Source organism: Pezoporus occidentalis, unplaced genomic scaffold, assembly GCF_034315485.1.
Source record: "Pezoporus occidentalis ecotype Australia unplaced genomic scaffold, CSIRO_AGI_Poc_V1 ctg11, whole genome shotgun sequence".
Lineage (NCBI taxonomy): Eukaryota > Metazoa > Chordata > Aves > Psittaciformes > Psittacidae > Pezoporus > Pezoporus occidentalis.
This window is the reverse complement of record NW_026912886.1, coordinates 13,397,013-13,418,314: the sequence shown is the minus strand read 5'-3', so window position 1 is coordinate 13,418,314 and position 21,302 is coordinate 13,397,013. Positions and strand designations below refer to the sequence as shown.

The 21,302-nt window shown below is 39.5% G+C and overlaps 1 long non-coding RNA gene across 1 annotated transcript; it reads right to left on the bottom strand.

The window, feature by feature from the left end:
- Positions 1-3,658: 3,658 nt before the first annotated feature.
- On the bottom strand, positions 3,659-19,978 carry LOC134167188 (uncharacterized). The gene is made up of 3 exons (XR_009966137.1): positions 19,910-19,978; positions 12,369-12,508; positions 3,659-3,762 (listed from the first exon to the last, which is right to left on the bottom strand). It is a non-coding gene; the product is annotated as an uncharacterized LOC134167188 (long non-coding RNA).
- Between the last annotated feature and the right edge of the window lie 1,324 nt (positions 19,979-21,302).

Here is a 21,302-nt window from a genome sequence, read left to right as displayed (position 1 = left end):
GCTAAACTGTGGTACATCTCACCCTGTAAAACTAATCACCACCATTAGAAACAGGACGAAGAACAAGAGGTGCAAGGAAAAGACACTGGAGGGGAAAAAAGAGGATTTATGAAAAGTGTGAAATGGGAGCACTGTTTATAGTTTAATTTTAATTTATTTCATTTTTCAAAAATACTTCAAAGTCCTGCATTTTATTATTGTAAAAATACCACCCAAACATCTCCTCCCCTTTGTGACATCTGCTTGCTTCTAAAAGAGTTTGAAACAACATGATTTGTGGTTTGGCTTTTTGTTTTGTTTGTATTCGGTGGTTTTGGCCTTGTTTATTTGCAAGGATAGGGGTGGCTCCACTTCATTGTATTCTTATTCCTATTTGTCCACTCTATAAACTTTAATATCTTCCTCCAGTTTGGAAAAATCAGATTCTGACCAAATGACAGTCCCCTCCTTTTCCAAAAGACAGAAAATACTTAAAAATTCTGAAGCAGCAAAAGAAACTTGAAGAAAAGTTATAAAAAGAAGGAAAAATAAATCCTTACCATTTTTTTGCATTTTCTTCCACACCCAAATATAAAACTGCAAAATCTCCTTAAAAATCACTCTTTGAGAAGAGAAGTTTAAAATTTCAATGTAAAGTGTTTGTTTTGTAGCTACATTTTACACTCCTATAGAAAATAAATTATTTTGTGACTGCAAAACTCTTCACTCATAAGTGCATATTTTTAATTAAAAATAGTTTTCAACAGATATTTTGAGGCAAAAACAAAAGAAAATGGGTCTAATAAATCCAAAATATAATCAGGCTTAAGTGATCTACTGGAAGATTTGCTGAAGAAATTAATATACTTATTTAATATTCAGCAGTAAAAACCAATGAGAGAGCCCTTCCATGAGGAAACATGAAAAGGTTTCATCAGATAACTATTCAGTTAGGAGAAATAATGAATAAAGCAAGAAGGATTCTTCAGGGGAGTTAATGAAAAAAAGTCTGGTTTTCCACAAAAACAATCACTGTCCCTCTCAAATGACACCTTTCGACTGCCTCCTCATTTCAGTGCTCCGCTGTTAAGGTAGGGATTTTATGCTCCTCTGAATTCAGTTTCACCATGGGTCTAGTCCAACCACAGTGAAATTTAAGCTGAAGAATTCACTCTTTTCTCATTTGTTTGTTTTAATTGAACAATAAAAATTATCTCATCCAGCTGTGATAATGGGATGGCTCTGGATCTCTCCTACTTCTTAGACCTATCCTTTTATTTCTTTTCTAGAAGTCATAAATCCTTGATCACATGGGTCCAATTGCTTCAAAGCCACTACATTATAAATGTTGTTTTTCCACCAATTTCATTTAGCTGCTATGACTTTTTCCCAGAGTTCTGATCCTTATTCAAATTAAAAGCAAACAAACAAATAAACCCATCTTTTTATCCCTTTTCCTTGTCCAGATGCCTTGCGAAACAAAGGCAAATAACAGCTTTGATCTAGAGAAAGCGTGGATTTTCTTTCTTCTTTTACACAGGCAGAGGATATTTGTACAAGCGAAGGATCAGGGTCAGGACAGGCAGAGCTTGTGACTGAAGTTGTCTATCTTCAGGCCATGCAACTCTGCTGCAAGTTTCCTTAATGCCTGGGTAGTAATCCATGGCCTGACTTGGAGACACTGAGCTGAGAGAGAGAAGCCAATTAGGTTATAACCTGAAGCTGGTTCAAACAGAGGTCCCAAAGGTGAATGCCGGCTGCCTTATCCACTAAACTGCCTTGAATCGGCATGTGGATTAAACAGGAATGGGCTCTTTTTGTCAAAAATCAGAATTTCCCTAGCAATCTGAATGGTACAAAATACTGGGGGGGGAATACAATTACAAAAATTGTTTCCTATGCAGTAGAAAAGATACTTTAGGCAAACTTATCTTCTCTGCTGTACTCCTTTGGGTAGATTCTGTAAGATTATGCTAATTGCACCATTTCATTAGTAAATCTCCTGTTTTATTCAAAAGTGTATATGTAAACAAGAAGAGTAGTCAGGAAAAAAAACATACCAATGTGTTTGCATTTGTTGAAACGGACAAACCATGAATGAATGCTAGAACAGCATTTGGAATTTCCTCTACATTTCCCTATTTTCTTAGTACACTTGGCAGGGGATAAAAATAAACAAAAATTAGGACACGAGCACGGAACCTCAACTTCCATAAATTGGCACAACTCCATCCAACTCCATGGAGCTGCTTTGATTTATACTGATCGAAGAGCTGGCCTCAAGGTTTATAGGAGTAATGGGAATGGGAGAATTTCAGCAGTGGAGGAGAGAAGATCTGCTGCGGGGAGCTGCACATGCAGTGCGTGGCCGTGACTGCTTACACACTAATTAAACCAGTTTTTTATTTTGGTACTGGAAAGATGGTTAAAACCATCTGTTTCTTTTTAGAATAATCTACTAGCTAAGAAGGAAATGTGGTCAAGATTAGATCTAGGTGATAAATAGTTGTTTGGGGCTTTTTTCTTCTGCGGCTGAACATAAAGATCCAAGTAGTATTTGCGTCAGTTCTTAAGTACAGATGTAAAGGTTTATTGCGATGTGACAAATAAAATGATCTTGGGTTGATTTGCAATGCTTTGCTTCAACTAAAACAGTGATTTAATTTCTTTAGTATTTTATTAAAGCTTCCTTCTGTCTGCCTCTTTTAACCCTTATGATATGGAAGCATATAATGTATCTTGAAATAAATGTTGAAAGGAATATTCCCAATTTTTTTACTAAAACTAATTGGTGACTATGACCTCGTCTGAGGTCTTTTGTACATCAGGCAATCAACAGGCTGATGCCTCAGTGGAGTGCTCCAGCAAATTACCTGGCACAGCCGTTGCAGGGTAGCTGTGCTGGAGCACATCCCTGGAGTTGAATTAAAGGTTGTAAATTGCCTCCACAAATCCTTTCCCTCATAGTCACTTATTGTCCCACATAAGTAGCTATCATTTTAATTGACAGAGTGTTGTATGAGGGATACAAAATCATGAAAAATATGAAGTGCATCATACAGAGACAAAACACAGCTCCACTGAAATTATACCCTGTCAAGAGGGAAAATATTCTGGTTGGCTGAACATGAATCAAAGAATTTGGAGGACCAGAATGCTGGAATTACCTGGACTTGGAAAGTAAGTATAGAAAAGGACCCAGCTTGCTTATTTAGAAACATCTTTCTCTCTACTTATTACTTACTTTTCTTTTGTGTTGGTCACAAACAAAGGTGATAGTTTAAAAAGGGAAGAACTAAAATGTAAATAACAACTTCTGTTTGTGGAGTGGTGGATAGTCCAGAAGACAGATAACAGCCCGGAAGCATTCCCCTTGGGAAAACAGCTTGAACCCAGCCAGACTCTGAAGCAATGGCCATCCTTAGGCTGTTCAAGAGCCCAAGTACAGTGAGTCTGTGGGCCATGCTCTTCCCTCATAAGGGCATTTAAGTTGTTCACATGCTCTGCATTGGCCCTATAAACAAAGATGAATTTCACTCTCTGAACACATCCGTCATGTTAGGGCTCTGACACCAAGCATAATGGTGCTTAGCAGTCTTGGTACTGTGCACATGGAGATTTTTAGTACTATCTTTTCTCTTCTAAAACAAATAATTAAAAAAATAAATACATGCACATACCTGTAATCACAGTTCTGCCATCTTATGATGTAAAGCCACAAAGGGAACTTCCAGTTCCTGTATCATTCTTGTCTGTGTTTTCTGTTCCATGCTTTGTATTGCCCTATGAAACACATGCATCAATAAAATGAAGATTGGAGGTTATTTCCCCCCTCTTTAAAAAACATAAAAATAAAACATACTTGACCAAAAAGCTGCAAATTGTGACAAATAAAAATGCATTATCCCTCCTGAGTTCTATTTCATTTTACATCCTGATATCCCTTGCTGACAAGGGAGAAATATCTTACACCGCAGGTTCTAGTGGAAGTCAACAAAGCTATTCCTGTCTTAAAGAGCAAGGGTGGAAGAATCGACACCTTCATTTTTGTACTAGAAAGAGAGATTAAAAAAGTTTACATCCACTGTTGATTGATTTATTTATTTAATCCATCCACCGATGACACAAAAGCTTCTGCTTTAGCACTTTACTGTTGATGCTTGACTGAACTATAGAGCTTACTTTTTTTATACAACCCTGAAATCAGCTTCAACACTGAAACAAAGGCCATGACACTAGAGATTTTCAAGCAGATGGAATAAAATATATTGGGTTTGTGTGTATCAGTGCAGTAGGTGTTGAAAATATAAAAAACAGGACCATTGATCAAAATAATAGATAGAAGCATTTTTTAATCTGCAGAAGTCCATACATGTTTGTATCTTCAATTGTACGCACACATAGGAAGACGCGCAGAAGTGTGTCTCTATCTCCTGAAATACTTGGCATTCCATATATCTCTCGGCTTTTAGCTTGATTCCATTGACAGTTCAGCCAGAATACCATTTCCCCTTCCCTTGTGGCAAGCTACATGTTAAGCTTTATTTTTCGTTAACAGTGCTGTTGTGCTGTTTTCTGTCTTTTGTTTGGGACATGTTTTGTTTTGTTCTCAAAGCAGAAAAGTACAAGTTCTCAAATAGATTTTTACTGCCAAAAAAATCAAGAGTGTTTAAAGTACAGCCAACTTGATGACTTTCTTGATGGTTTTCTTGAAGGGGAGAGGGAGGTTTCTGCTGCTACCCCAAAAGCACTTGCAAGTGCGTTGACCAGCAGAAAAGTCAGTCTCAGGGTGAGGACCAAGAAGACTCCAACTCCCCTTGCCTCTCTCTGTGCTGCAAACCTGACGGCTCTTGACATCTATGATTTAATCATTAGGACACCGTGCTTTCCTGAGGAATGGCCTCAGCAGGAGGTCAGATTTCAAGGATAACACTTGCACTAACAGAATGGTGTAAAAGAGATTTATTGACTCGATACAGATATTTATTAAATATATTGTGAGGACCACAAATACATTTTCTGCCCTTGCATTCGAAGCACTTTAAAGGAAAACAGGTATCACTATATATAGATTACAGATGAGTAGACTGAGGCACAGCAAAAACAAACAATCCGGTGGTTCAAAATTAATAACTAGATCAGGAGCATAAGTTGCAGGGGAACACTAAACAACTGGCTGCAATGGCTTGTTTATTATGCTAAATACATTACCCTACCTCAGGACTGAGAAATGTTCCTGAAGGCAAGGCTTTTTGATGCAAAGCCTCCTAATATTACTCAACTTTGCACTGAACGCCCCGAGAAGTAAGAGTTAACTTTAATGAGAGCCCGTTTGTGTTTTAAAATGTCATATATGTAGCTTGATTAATGGAAATAGATTAGAAAGAAATATATTTTAATACAGAGAGCATACTTACCAGTGCACTATCAGAGCACAACTGACATGGGACGCAGTCTAAACAAAAGTCAGCAGCTACTAATGAGGCTTGTTAGTGATGCTAATCTATGTAAATGTTATTAATTGAGAACATCTATCTTTTATCTCCAACATTTGGTAATCAGGCAATTAAAAAACAATGACATTCCCGGCGGTTGTTCTCCCAGTTAAAAAAAAGTGATCAAAGAGTCCTGAATAAGGAAAGGGAAAGTCCCTTATCAAGAGCTGGGCCTTGCCTTGGGCTACCAGGCCTCATTAAAGGCAGAAAAGCTCTGTTGATCACCAATTAACCTGATTTGTAGGAACTCTGATAAAGACCTCAAACAACATGAGTTTTCTTAACTATAATAAATGACACAGTTTATTGACAAAAATAAAAACGTTTGGTTTGAAAAAGAGCATAAAGGACCTATTCAAATTGCATAGCCCTACCACACACCAGGTCTGAAAGACGTGGGATAGGTTTAACTTCACCACATTGGTGGCATATTATCAATGCCAGATACAGTCAAACCTATTAACAGCCATATACACAACAACCAAATATATACATATTTGGTAGCTGTCACATAAATTTCTGTCATCTCTAGTCATAACAGACAGCAGATTGCATTAATTATGTATGTACTATGCTCATGAATGGAAATTCAGCGCTCTAGGGTGAACTCCATCTCGAAACAAGAAAGTAGGGGAAAAAAAAGGGAAATTTTCTTGAGGCTTAATTGGTGGACATTTTGTGATTATACGTTGGGGTTTTTTTCTTCATCTTTAAGCAGTTGCTTTAAATTATCCCCAGTGTAAATTTCCATATGCCTTTTTAACCCATTCTTTCCGTTCTGGAGAATTTCATTCTGCCTCTCAGGTATTGTTCATTGTGTCACGACTCGTAGGTAAAGCACTGCAGTGTGACTGTCAACTATAATTGTAATTATTGCCAGCAGTTCATTAATTCACGTTGTGATGGCCTGTCCCTGTTTGTCTCTCTAGAGAAAGAGGGAATAACTAAATGTTGGGCCTAGAGTTGAGTGAAAAAGCAGCACAAATTTGGTATTGAACTCAAGCCTTCTCTGTATTTAAAGGTTAACTGGTTTCATTTTAGCACTACAGCTATTCCACCAAACCTATATATTGTGAATGTATCTGCTAAATTGTCTGCATACTGGGGATCTTGCCAGCATTAGCATGCCTTATCAAATGATACCCTGGGCTTACATTGCTTTATATGCAAAATTTTAAGTGTTCTTTAAGTCTTCAATAGAAGAATGCGTTTGGGACTAAATAAGAATAAACCCACCTTATTAGGCCTGTTGAGTAGCCGATGTCCATTATCCTTATGGGCCAGATCTGACTTTGATAAGAAACAGATTGGGTCATAAAGTGAAAAAATACCACTGTCACTTTTTCTGACATACCCATTTGACACATGCAGGACTGTATCACAGATTTATACATCAAAAATTCAGCTCTCTTTTCTTCCTTGTGATGGCTTCATCATTTCTATAAAAATAGTTTCCACTATAAAATAGCTTTTCCTCTTCACATCTGCCTTTTTTAATTCTCGGTTTGTGCCTATTCAATACAGAACTGAATTAATGAAGAAAATCATATGGGGAGGTCCAATGCCTTTAAATGAGCAATTTTTAAGAAACTTCAACTCTAATACACAAATTGATGCTATGTCACATTTAGCAGAGAACGCTGGGTATCAAAAGACATGTCTGAGAAGAAACAAAAAAGAGACATAGCAGTAAGGGTAGCATGAAGTGTCAACAACCCCTTTGAAGCTGAGACCCCTTTTTATTAAGATGATAAAATGAAAGATCAGCTGCTTAATGTTGGAGCATGTGAATATTTTGATCTCAGACATCATCTATGGCTTTACTTTTTTTTGCTTTTTTAACTAATGCATTACTGCCTCACACACACACACACAAAAAAAAAAGGTATTGGCTAGTGATACCATAGGTGAGCTTTTATCTTACCATATAGATCTGAGCGTGTTTTACAGCAAAGATAATTATCTCTAACCAGTGATTTTGGTTGGTCTTTGATTTAGCTGTTCAAGCAGATGCCACCATAGAGATTCTATTATGCACAAACAATTGTATTTCATTGGTGAGTGCCCTGCATGCCTACCTCATTATTAGAACCCAATTAATTTTTCTTTGTAATAAAATGGAAAGACTTAGAGCTAACAGGAAGGCTAATCTAAAGAAATTTGGACCAACCGCAAAGAGTACCTGGAAGAAGCATAAAGAAAGAAGAGCGGTAATTACGTGACACATGCACACATACAAAAAAGAACCAACATGAATTGAAGTTTCAGAAACAGGCCCAGGGAGCACAGATCGCAATCTGGCTAGATTGCAAAAGTACTACTAAGATGTCTTAATTATATGATTGATGTAAGCTTCAAAAGAAAGCTCAGTATTCACAATGGCTACAAGGTTATGAGTGTTATCTAATGTATAAGAAAACTACCACCGAAGGCAAACACTGCACATGAAACTTGAGATCTTTCTCTTCCAGAACCAATCAATAACGTCTTATTTTTAATCTATATTAAGTTTAAGAAAATGTGATGACATCTTTGATTGAAGATCACACAAATAATTATGCTAATAACAACTCGCTTTGTAGGATCTACAAGGACTGGATCTACAAGAACTGTCGTTTGAATTCCTGTGACACAGTATGTGAGGGGACCTGGTTCAATTACCTGATAGAAGCACACAGAGTATTTGTTTGAGACAAACTGGGAAAAGCACTGCTTGGGGACATTGATTAACACAGTCTAACACAGTTCTGATCACTTTAATCCAGTGGCTTAGCTCACCAGCAAATTATCTGTTTTCAAGATAGTGGGGTTAGCTGACACTGGGAATCTTATCTTGCCGAGAATTCCAATATTTCAAAATTTGTTTATCTCCAAATCAGACAAAAAGCCTTCCAGACTTCATGATTTTAGGAACTTCTTTTTCACCTTCATACTTGTTACTAGAATTTAATTTCCATTCGGTTTTATCATTACACCTGTTAAAATCAATGGAAAATAAATAAAGAAAACATAGATTTCATCAAAAGGAAACATTTTTATAATTTTGGGTTAAAAATTCAATTAAGACATCAATACAAACCTTTTTTCAGTCAAGCAAATCATTGTATTCCAGAAGGAAATTTCTTCATTTGAACATTTTAAACACAAGGTTGTTTCTGAGCCTGCTAAAAATTCACAGAAGATGACCAAATACTCAGCACTTCTCTGGTTATTGGTACCACTGTCAATAAACTGCTTTTCTGCCCTTCTTTTGGTGCTATTTGTTTTGGGGGCTATGAGGAAATGCTAGCTTTGCATATGAAGTGCCCTCACTTGTATACACCAAACAAAGTTTATTCTAAGGAACTAGCAAGTATTTCTTTGCGAGTAACCAAAATGATGGATAAAAATAGATGGACTTGAAATAGGTCTTTAGCCACAACAGACAGAAGAAGGAAATTTAAAGTTATGAAAGTACTATATTACAGTCTGTTTTTAATGCGAGCATCCACATAAACATCATCTTCTGAGAAGGGTTTGAGTCGTCCTCTACTACCTAATCTTTGTCTGGGCAGTAGGTGAAGCAGTTTTCTCCTCTACCTGTCCAATCTGCTTTATTATTGAAGGGTAACTCACTTGCTTGGAGATACCCAAATATAAACTTAACACCGTTGGCCCAATTCTATCTAAAAGTCTTTTTATGAATCCTGATTGACCGGGTCTGATGGCAATAGAGTGAGAGTTAATGCTACAAGAATTACACAGAAGAGGCAAAAATAAAAGCTCTACTGTGCAGACAGGAGGGGTGAAGGGTCCATTGAAAATCAGAGAGATTAGCAACTCATCACATTATATGTGGGTTATCAGGAGACAGAGGTAATGAAAGTGAGACCTATATCCTTGATCAATAAGAGTTTGACTGCATTTTGAGTTCATTTTCCCCTGCCGAGAGTGAGACAGCAAGCTTACTATTGATCACAGTGTTAATCCATAACTAGTCTGGGCCCTAGCCTAGTGGAACAAGGAGGAAAAATAAGATAATAAGCAGGAACTCTTGATCTTTTATTATGGTGTGCTAGATAAAGAGAGTGCAAGGTTCAAGGTGAAATACTTTATGGTTAACCCCTTCGTTGCTGCTTAACTCCAAGTGCATAAATGACAGTAAATTAACCAGGCCTCATTTTTTGATATATATTGACCTTGAATGCTGTTGACAAACCTTTTGCTAGGATACCCACATATTTGTACAGGTTACCACTCCACATCTCTTCGAAGCACAGGGGACAGAGGCACTCACGTGGCATCTGAGTAAGATGCAGGGGCCACATCCACATCTGGTAAAAGGCTGTGTCTTTACCCTGAAATAAGCAGGTATGAGTTGCTGTAGGAGAGATGAGAGGAGATGCATCCCTAAACCTCACCTTCAGCACTGCTGTTTGAAAACTGATCTTGCTGACCTTAAAAGGAGCAATAGTTTCTATTCCTTGTGTATTTATTCTAGCTTTTGTTACAAGCACGCCTAGATATTCTGTGGTCATAGCTTTTGGCTGTGGCTTTCTTTTCTTCCTCTGATGTTTTTAACTGACAACATGTGCAATTAAGACAACCTAATCTTTCCCATGGCAACAGCTGACTGATATCAGAGACAGCAACCGTTTTGAGGTGAGCAGCTGACGGGAAGTAGTGATGGCCAATTACCTTTTAATAAATCCTGGGAAAAGGAGGAAAATTAACATTGTTACTGCAAATGTGGCTTAAAACCATGAATATTCCATAAACTGTGGTTTCAGTGAAATTATAAAATAGCAGCATTCCCTTCCAGGCTAAGATGATCTCTGCTTCTTAATTAAAGTTTCCATAAAGCATTGGAAATACAAGTTTTAAGTTCCTTCCATTTGGAGGTGAGGAGCCCACCAAGAGCTTAGTAATTCAGGAAACATCTGCTCTGGCTCCTGTATTGGAGGAGCGATATTTGCATCTATACGTGCATTCATCCTTACTGCCTCATTGTGTGATCCTGTCACATCATCACCAGATGATGTTTTAGTATTGGCATTTCTAGTCTCAGTTAAAGTGACCCATACACCAGCACAGCAGTGGCATTCCCTGTGCTGTTGGGGATGTCTTAGAGATGCAACCGAGAACTAACAGCTTTACAAATACAATCTATGAGGAATGGTTTCATTTTATTTGTTTATTTATTAAAGAAAACTCCTCTTTATTCCTTGAAGTTTTGGGCCAAAAGTCATAGGTTTGGCCTGCCTAGATAAAAAATGTTTTTCTTCTGTAGTCTGCAGCAATGCTCATCATACGCAGTGAACTGAGAACACAGAAATGCTAGTACACATGGCACTGAAGGAATACTCTTACACATCCTATGACTTGGCCAAATCATAATTATACTCTGCCTTCTAATGCCCCATTGCTATTTTGATTTGGTAGTGTACTTTTCAGCTCGGCAAAGCTACAACTGGCTTACTTGGATAGCCTGTACTACTAATTTACAACCTCTATAGAGCTACCTCACAACTAGCTCCTTTTAGTTGTTAAATTATCCCTATGCATCATTTACATGTTGCATGAGTTGGCTGGGATAATTAATGCCTGTAAAGCACTCCGAGGGTTTTGGATGAAATGTACAGTAGAATTACAATGAATTACTCTGGTGATGATGATGATAAATAAATACTACAGCAAAAAACCTGACAACAGCTTTCATATGCTATTAAAAACACAAACCTGTAGCTGGAATGCTCTTTTCCACCTGTGAGTGCTCTGTAGTCTCAGATACTGAAACAGAGAGGAGATTAATCTTCAAGTGGTAGATAACCATTTATTCTTTAGTGTTCAGCATGTTTTACACAAGGGTGTGTAATGCAGCTACCCACTGTAACATAAATCAATTTATGGACAAAACAAGAGGAAGAAAAAGCAACATTGTTCTTTAGATTAATAACACAAAAAAATAATACAGAGAAAAGTGAATGATAAAAGTCCCAAGAAATGGTAGTTTGGAGGTTTTTTAATATCAAATTCCTAAAACATTGCTGTAGGCAGCACCCACAGGTTAAGCTGAGTGGTTCTTCCTACACAGTATAAAGAAGCAGAGACTCCTGCAGATCAAAAGCAAGCATCTCTTTGCAGTTTTAGGGGCTGTGTTTACTGGACTTTTCTCCTTTATATTATTTCAGTACTTCAATGCACGTTATTAGTTTTATATTCTGAAAACACAGCTTTGACTGCAAAGGCTCAAATGTTTGACGCCTTTAATTCAAGGTGTTGGTTTTCCCTGACAAGGAGGTTTCCCCAAACTCTCTCATCTCATTTTTGTCGTGCACTTGAAAGCAGTCATTAAGTTTGCAATGAAAGCAGGTGGTTAGTACAGAAGAAATTGTAAAGTGGACTGTTGCACAGGAGCTGCTTTTATAAGGCCATGATCTAGACTGGACACCGATGCCTCAATTTGCTTATGCAGGTATTTATATATGCACGTGAACAAGGCACAGATTTATGTGCTTTGAAAGACATCCCCTAAATCTTCATGGATTGTATGTTCTGACTACAGCCTCCATTTATGCACATGCCAATATTTAGTGCAATCAATGCACAAATAAATGTTATTGTCTTCATCTAACCAAGACAGCAACCTTCAAAAATACCACTCATGACAGCTATGTGTACAGAGATTCAAACATACAGATGAAGCAGTCTATTCATCTGCCATAACGTGTGCCAAACCAATAATGAAATGCAATGTAACATTTATAGTCAGATCAGAGCTTTGTGGTTTTACTCTCTTGAAAGTTCTCAGGCTGACATTTCTGCCCAAGGTGTCCCTGGGGAGGGCTACAGAGCCCTGCTAAATATTTGCAAATGAGTCTACTTCTTGTGCAAGCCTAATAGGGAAAGTTTTACCTTCAGACTGTGGGGTGAATGAATCTCCCAATTCATTAAGGAAGGAGAGGGACCACAATTCAGAGTCTGAAGAATGATTTTCCTCTTTTTGTCAGGAAGGTTTCACCTTGGGTTTCAGAGTGAGAATTTAGAGTCAGCCTCTGGAGACAGAAACAGCAAAGGTTTATTCAGTGTATTCAGTTCTGTATTTCATTAAATGAGGAAGAATATATAGGAAAGGGTGATATAGAAAGCCATTAGAAGAATAACTAAAGGAAGATGGACTCTAATTAGCTTATGATCTAGTTGTCACGTGTAGAAAACATCCAGAGTGGAGACTTAAACAACATCCCTCACGTCTACGGCTGATGCATTCTTACCTTTCAAGTCCAGTTGTTAGATAGGATGAGATAGGTCATTATCTGCCTCACAAAACACTTTTTTACATCAGAATTTAACAATTTTTTGGCTAATTTGTCAAGTTTGAATTTCCTTAATAACTTTTCCCAGGGGTTAATCTCAAAACTACGTCAGATTAAAGAAGGAAAATGGAACAATTTAATACATTTCAGCATGCTCAGGATTTTTAAAGTACCCCAACAGGAAATGGACTTTTCATTTTCCAAAAACCATTTTTTGTAACAATACATGGCAGCTCATTTTTGTCTGATGCTGTATTTTACATGGCTTTAATTCAAACACGCAAGATTGCTACATGTACTCAACGGAAAACACAGCAATCTCACAGCCTCACTTGCCACTTGTGAGCACTGTAATCTCAAAGCAGTGAGAGAATGAGCACGACCCCGCTCTTCAGCCAGGTTTAATGGAGACCTGTCATGTGGTGGATGATGTTTATTATGTTTTTATGGTTTGGAACTCTTTGGTGGCCTACACAAAATGCATTGCTCACAATTAGGTCCTCAGTCCATTTGGTAGAAGTCGATGCCTAGACACATTGGGGATAACTGGCATAAAAATTAATTCTCCTGTACACACTGCTAAAATGATAATGGGATATTTTACTGTAACATACACTGTAATCACACTAAGGAATACTGGCATGAGATATTACAAATAGAATTTCAGCCCCAGATTGTCAAAAACAACAATAATTTAAGTCATTATTTCATATTAATTATAGGTTACCTACCAATGTCTTTAATTTATTAATTAATGTTGTAATATGATTATGTACTTCGTAATTACAGTTGAAAAAGGTTAATTCATCAAGAAGGAAACAAGGTAAATAGAAATGTTATTAAAACTCCATATAAACATTGAATAAAACTTGAACTAAACATAAAGAAATGGTATGAAGGAATAAATGCCTATACATCTAAGTATATACACTCATATATCTATTGCAAGTTCATAAAATAGATGGATTCCTTATTGTTGTTTTTCTCTCATTATAAAGGAGACAACTGCAATTTTTATTTCTGTTTCGGGGGAATTTTAATCTAAAAAAATAATAATTTTCTGGTCTCTTGGAGGAAATTATTCCTTTTCACAGTATTTCAACCAAAGGAATTATTTCTAATTATGTTTAAATTATTATTGTGCTTTCATTTACATGGAGAATTGTTCTCATTGAGGACAAATATAAATTAAAAGTAGTTCTGTAATCACGTCAGTAACATTTTATAAACACAGTTTAAAGTCTTTCAAATGTAAGCAATCTTTTTTCTTTTACTCATAGATATTTTTCAAGATTTGGCAATTTGCTCTGTTATCAGCCCCAGAAGGTATATTTACCACTCTTGGCTGAATTTCCCAATACCTTAAGGCTTAGGAAACAACAATTACCTTCAGTAGGATTCACTGAGGTCTCATTCATGCTTGGTCTGGGCAAAGAGAACTCCTAGACCCTGAAAGCCTTCAGATCCCCCTTCTCCAAGCATACCTTATACCTGCCATCAGGTTTCTTACATCTCTACTTGCTACTGGATCTTACAGACTGTTTTATGCCTGAGTAACTTTGCTCAGCAGAGTATTTTTTCCTGAATTCCCTGCCGTTGCTCTTTTATTTAGCAGCTGACAGCTGCTGAAGTTCTTGGGAGTTCTTTGAGAAACATTGCCTCTCCCTACATGCTTGTGGAGAACCAAGCACATTTTGGGTTGGGATAGTCCCCTGAACCATGGTGAATGTGGCAAACAGCAGACAAAAATCATGCAATTGTAAGCCATGATGTTAAAACAGGTGTAGTGGGATCAGAAGCCATCCCTAGTGTTCATTACTGGCATATGCTATAATACTATCAAATTATTTCAGCAACCTGATGTGAGAATGGGGTGTGGGGCAGAAATTTGCAGATGGTAACAAGGGCAAAAAATGCCGAATGAATTTTAAATCTGTGCAGCGTAACATTTTAGCATCAAAGTGAGCATTTAGTACCAAATACCATTAATTAACATTTCCATGGGCTTTTTATTAAATGCTTGCTCAGCAAGTCAAGTGTCTTTCAAGCTCGGAACAGCTGTGAATGGATAAAAATATATTGACACAGATATATTCATGCATGCAAATAAATGTATTTCTTTCATTTGTTGTCAATGATTGTTATTATTTTATAGGTTTTTAACAAGTTCGAAACTAATCTGCATTATCAACCTGAACAGCAGAAAGGGGAGTCATACATTAATACCTGTCTACCTATTTGTAATCTCTCTGTAGCATCTGGTCTCAGCTAATCCTCTGTTTCCTAGTTGTTAGCTCTGAGGAAAGGACTATGAGCCCTAACTCAGACTTCACTTCCAGCAGCTCTTTTAAGGCTGCTCAGGTATTCATTTAATACTGTTTTCAATACAGAAAACGAGTCAGTCAATGCCAAACAAGAAGTAAAAAAAGGCATAAATTCGTTTAAAGTAATGCATTGCAACCAACAGTTCTGCAACTAAAAACAGTTCTTCCAGCTTAACCATTGTATAGCTTGCTAATGCCAGATCCAGTTAGCAGGTACCTGGTAGCTTTTGTTTCTACCCCATGTAGTAACTAAATTAATTTGTTTCCTAATAAAATATTTCAGGATGTTGAGAAAATACAGATAAGTAGACAGAATCCTTATTAGGATCATCAGTATTAACATAAAATCCTTTTGTGCTCATTAAAGAAAATACAGTCAATTTAATTAATGCACATTAATCCCCAGTTGACATTAAAATCAGCTAAAAAACAACACTCACTGATATAGATTATTAAAATGAGACAAAAAAAGAAGTGTACAAGGTGGCCCCTATAGGAAGAAAATCATTACTGAAGACCTAGGTTTCCTTTGTTTTTTTATGGAAAATGTAATCCAGCTGGAGCCACAGTTGCCTGCCCATTACTCTGAGGAATGTTTGCACCCACCAGTCATTTCCCTGTTGGAATTAGGAGCAGAAAGGCACTACAGAGATGGAAATCTGCCCCCTGCAATGGTGATGCGGCAAAGAGTCATTCTTACACTAGTCCTTGCTGGAAGGGGCAGATTCTGCACAGGATACTGGGCTGTATTATTTTCAGGACTATTGCTAAGCTTGACAAACTTCCTTTTGCCCCCTTTATCCATGCAGGCTTTTTGTACTTTTGTTGCCTTGGCTATGATTCAGCAGCATGTTAAGACACTGTATGATCTCTAAGTGGGTGAGTGATCCCTTCCCTGTAGGGCAAAGCCCTGAACCTCCCATTTTATTTTAGACACAAGATATCTCAATGAAGTCTATCAGATATCTCATGTGCCATCAATTAAGCAGGTGCTTAAGAGTAGTACTATAAAAATGCCCAAATGACTCAGGTGTGTCAGACTTATTTTCCAAAGCATTGTAGGTATCTAAATCTCATAAACCTTATATGTGTGTTCAAGTGCCTCCTATGCTTGTACGTGTGAGAGCACATCAAATGCACTTGCCCTGGGAACAATGCAGGTATTTGAGCCACACCTGATTAGGAGCTGTTTGCTGGCACAGGGCCCTGCTAGCGTGACAGTACCAACCATGGGACATGAGCTCTTGTTTGCACAGGGACCTCAAGCACTACGCTGGGCTCTGCAGGAAAGCGATGCCAAGATCAGGCTCCTCCAGGTGAATTTCCAGTCCATACTCCGGGATCTACACTGGAGCCTAGTATGGAGTGGGAATCAAGGGACCATTCAACATCCAGTTTCCTTCCTTCAAAGGCTTGAATAGTGTCAGGAGCTGAGAAGTTTCAGGGCTGGGATTTGCAGCAGCAATGCTTTAGGTGCCTGACTCCACAGGGGATCCCAGAGTTAGTAGGTTCACCCAAGAACTACATTTCCACCTCTGCTTCCCTCTGCCTGCTCTAGCCACTGATATACAGAGCCATACTCATTCTTGCTCATTTCCTCTGGCCCAATTCTTCTGCAAAGTGGAACTGTTTCGGGAGGAACTGATGAAAATGTGGCCCTTTTCTCTCCTTCAGATCCCAGCAGAGAGGGAGCAGGAGCTTATATCTTCTCAGACATTGAGCATAGATCACATCCCTGTATGGCTAGTCTAACTAACCCCTTCAGGGCTGGTAGAAGGGCAGGGAAATCACACCTTCCAGGAGGGAAAAGACAGCAGGTTAGTCCTTTTCCTTCAGCCGGTCCATTTTCTCCTTTAAGCCCCTGAGAACCCCCTCGATGAGAGCCTTTGGACAAGCACAAAGGCCTCATTTATGAAGGGCCCAGGGAAAAAGCAGAGAACACCAAGCTGTTCAGCGCTGCCAAGGGACAGAGAACCCTAGACCTGCCCAGAGGCAAATTCTAAGCATTTGTCAGGCATCAGGGACAAAAGCTGCAGTGCCTGCAAACTGGGTTTCTTTTGACCAGCAGCTGCTTAGGCATGTTGAGAAGCCACATTTTGGACATAGGTGTGTAAGTGCCTTTGTACACCTAGCCTAAGTTGCCTTTGAAAATTGGTTTTAGATGGCTCTGCAAATATTATCTTACTATTACTTTGTTGAATGCAGACCAAAATCATTTGCTTGTGGAAGGTGTATGTTGACGAGTGATTGATCTTCAGTGTGTAGCTTAGATTTCAACTGAAGATGGCAGAAATGTTTTCTGCAAGAAAAATGTCCTAAGTTCTCGTTTAAAATTCTTGTGTCTATAGCAAAAATCAATTCATTTTTATAGAATGTAGGATCAATAATATGTATCTGTGCTCCTGGACATGAGTATTTCTGAAATACCATTCAAGTCACGGCAGGTCTTATTTAAGTTAATGAGAGTTTTGCCATTGATTGTTTGGTTACGTTTCACTTTATATTTCTTCATTGGTACCTGGTGGTTTTGTTTTACACACATTTAAAGTCCAGAGTGATGTTTTTTTCCTTCTTCTCCAGGATTTCTGTCCTCTATTAAAACCCTGTGCCTCCCCTTCACTATTGATTACACTTACAGACTCTTATCTTCAGCTTATAACTTATTTTATTCACTATTTTTAAAGCCAAGATAAAACATGTAGAAGGAAAAATGGAATTGTGTGATTGCCCCATGAACGGTGAGGTTTTATTTTTAGAACATACCGAGTTGCTAACAAAAACAGAACTTTTTTCATGGCATGACATGCTCCAAACTCTGATAAGGTTTTGGGCTAATTAAATAAGAAGTGAGGTTTGTTAATGTATGGGATTTATGATAGATGTTAGCATGTCGAGGTTCTCCTTTTTGCTTCATATTTTAAAGTTTCCTTTCATGTGTGTGAAAAATGAGTAAAAGTGTCAAGTCTTATCACACCTGACCTTGCTTTTTGGCTAGCCTCTTTCCCTTATCTATCAAACACATTACTCTCCCCATCATAACGTGGTAGTGCAAACATCGCAGCTGGCCAGCAAACATGACCAAAGCTACCTTTAAACTACCTCTAGACTCTTTAAACTCAACTAAAAGGCTGATTAGGTTCCACCTCTTTGGTCATTATCTCATTTCGATAGCCACGCAATGAAAAAGCAATCTAGTAAAAAGCTGTCTCATAGGAAAACTAGTTTAAAGTGTGTGCTTGCTTAGGACGGTGTACTTAAAGAAAACAATTTATTCGTTCGTCAAAACCAACTGTGTAAACTAGTTTAGCTGTTTGCCGAGGTTTGGAATGAACAAACGTTGTTGTTTTCCTCCCAGCGCTCCCCGGGAGGGGCCGAGAGGGACCTGGAGGTACCGGTACCGGCCCTAGCCAAAGGCGAGCTCCGCTCCCAGCCTCACAGAGCACCGGCGGGGAGCCTGACCCCCTCCCTAGGCAGGTAGAACCCCATCGAGATAAGCGATGAGAAAACCCGACCGCGCTCCATCATCCCTCTTACTGATGGCAAAGGGGCTGCCCAAGAAGTGCATTAACCCCCCTCGCTGCTTGGTCCCTTCTCCCTACCCAGGAATTATCTTTTTTTTTTTTCCTCCTTTTCTAAACAAATTTTAAAGGAAGAGATTAGGAAGGGGAGGAGAGGCGGGGTGCGGGTGCAGGGTTGGGTGCGAGCCTGCAGCCGCTGGGGAAGGAAAACCACAAGCCTTTCTCGGGTGGTGTTTGCTCGGGTTTCTTTTGCAAGCGCGGCACAATGGCAACTATTCAGGAATCAGTCAATATGACCTGGCACTAACAAGCCCTAAAAACATATATGCTTCATTCTTACAGAGCCTAGGAATCATGTTTTTAAGTGGGATTTACTTTACTTTGTCAATAGAACAGGTAAATGCGGGAAGTCCCTGGTGCAGCGTAAAAGTGCGCACCGTACCCTCCTCCAAAAGAGGCGTTTGGACCATAAAATCACCTTTCCCGGCCAGCTGCAGCGATCTCACCGCAGGTGGTCCTAAATGACAAGATTCTTCCCAAGAAAAAAGAAGATGGAAAGGAGAAATGCCCTGGGAAATGCCGGGGCAAGCAAGCCGGCCTCCCTCGGGGGGTCTTCCCAGGGGTGCTGGGAGGGTGGGAAAGGAGAGGGGGTGTCCCAGCCACCAAGGGGTTAAGAGCCCTGCGATTGAAGCTGTTTTCACTGACACCCACCAGGAAAAATAAATAAATAAAAAAGAAAAAGGAAAAAAAAAAGCGAGAGAAAGAAAAAGAAAATACAAAAACAGAATTACTGATTAACGTGATCTGTCAATACGCCTTTGGCCCGCGGGACTGGAGCCGATCTATTACCTGGCACCTCCTCTGCCATCTCCCTCACCTTGCTAAGCCCCTGCACCTCTCGCCTGGCCCTGAGTCATGGGCAAACACTACCGGGTGCCAGGCTGCGCCCGGGCCACCGGCCCGGCCAGGCACCTCCCGGGGCTGGGCACACACCCCACCGGGCTCGGCCTCCACCGAGAGTAGGGGCTCAGGCTGGGTTTGGGGGCTCCTGCAGCGTTTGGCGAGTGAATACGTGAGCTGCCCCCTCCCAGGGCAAAGAGGAAAAGAGAGAAGAGAGCGGTCTGCGGGGAGTGAGGGCTTGCTCCGGGGCACAGCCCCGGGCAAAGAGGGGAAAATAAAAACAATAATAATAAATAATTGTTATTTTAAAGAGCAGTTGGAAAAAAAAAAAGTTATTTCCCGTAGCGAAAAAAAAAGAAAAAAAAACCACCACGAAAAAACAAAATTAATAATGGTACCTTAATTAAACCTGCCCCGAATGCGCGGCACTGGGGAGCAGCCCGGACCCGAACACCCACCGGGGCTGCCCAGGAAAGGACCAGCATCCCGCCGCTGGCAACAGCCACCGGGAACCAGCACTCCTTGCGCAAATGAATTCATCACAGAGCTTGTTAAACAATTTGCAGGGCGGGGATGGTGGTGGGGGGGGGGGTAAGGGGATTTTGGAGGGGTGTTTTGTTTTTAACTCCTCTCTTGGGGGCAAACAGCAGCTGGCAGCCAAAAGACTTTCTGAACTGTTTCATCTGGGGAAAGTGAGGAGAAAACTGGCGCCTGATTCCCCCCGCATTTTAAATATTCTTGACTATAATTGACCGCCGTTATTAAGCATTGGAGGTGGCTGCAGGTGCTGGACTTGGGCGCTTTGAGAATCTCCGAAAATGCTCATTTGCAGGAAGAACTTGTTAAAAATAAAGGGCTTGGATTAAACTAAGAGGCTAAAGGGGTTTGTTGGTGCGACCGTTCACACCGGGATCGTGTGAGCACTCCTCCACCTCTCCACGTATTTTTAGTTCAGAAAAGCCTAGTAGCTGCGCGGTACTAGTTCATAGAAACCTCCCGAAAACCTCGTCTGTGCTGTAGGACCTGCTGTGTTAAATTATGATCCAAAGGCTGTGGGGTGGGAACAATCAATCAGAATACCTGGGGTAGTGTGTAATGTGTGTGCTCTTGCCAGCGGGAGCAAGCGGCCCCTGAACACAGTCCCCCAGCAGGTTAAATAAATATGATACTATAGACAAACCGAGAGGATTACATGGCCGCATCAATCAGCTGTTGATAAAATACAATCTTCCTTTAATACACGCTGGGAAAGTTATTTAACACTTACAAAACCTGAATCCAGTGCTGTTTCTTTTAGTAAAAGGGGAGAAAAAAAAAATCTTTGAAAGTGGAACTCTTCTTAAAAGGCAAGGAGAGGTGACAGTTGCATTTTCCTGGGGGGATATAATAGAAAGCTTTTAATGAAGCCACAGACACTGTACAAAGTACGTGAGCCACGATGCTGGAAAAATACAGAAGCTGTTAAAAGAACAAGTCGGTGTAGAAGGAGCCGGGGCCGATTTCAGGCTGCGTATTAGGGTTTATTTCCTTTTCATTCAGGATTTCACAACCCGAGTGGCTGAAAGACTCCTGAGAACTGTTTCTTCTTGGCGTGCAATTAGGGACTAGCACCTCCAAGGAGGAAGCACCCGGGGCTCTTCCCTCCCAGTTCGGCATTTATCGCTGGTGCTGGACAGTTAGAGTGGCTGAAGAGGCAGGGCAGACTTAGGTGTTTTAACGTTAATAGAGCTTGTCAGAGAAATAGTAATAAAAGATGAGATGTTCCTAAAAGAAATCAGTTCTCCCGGGTAT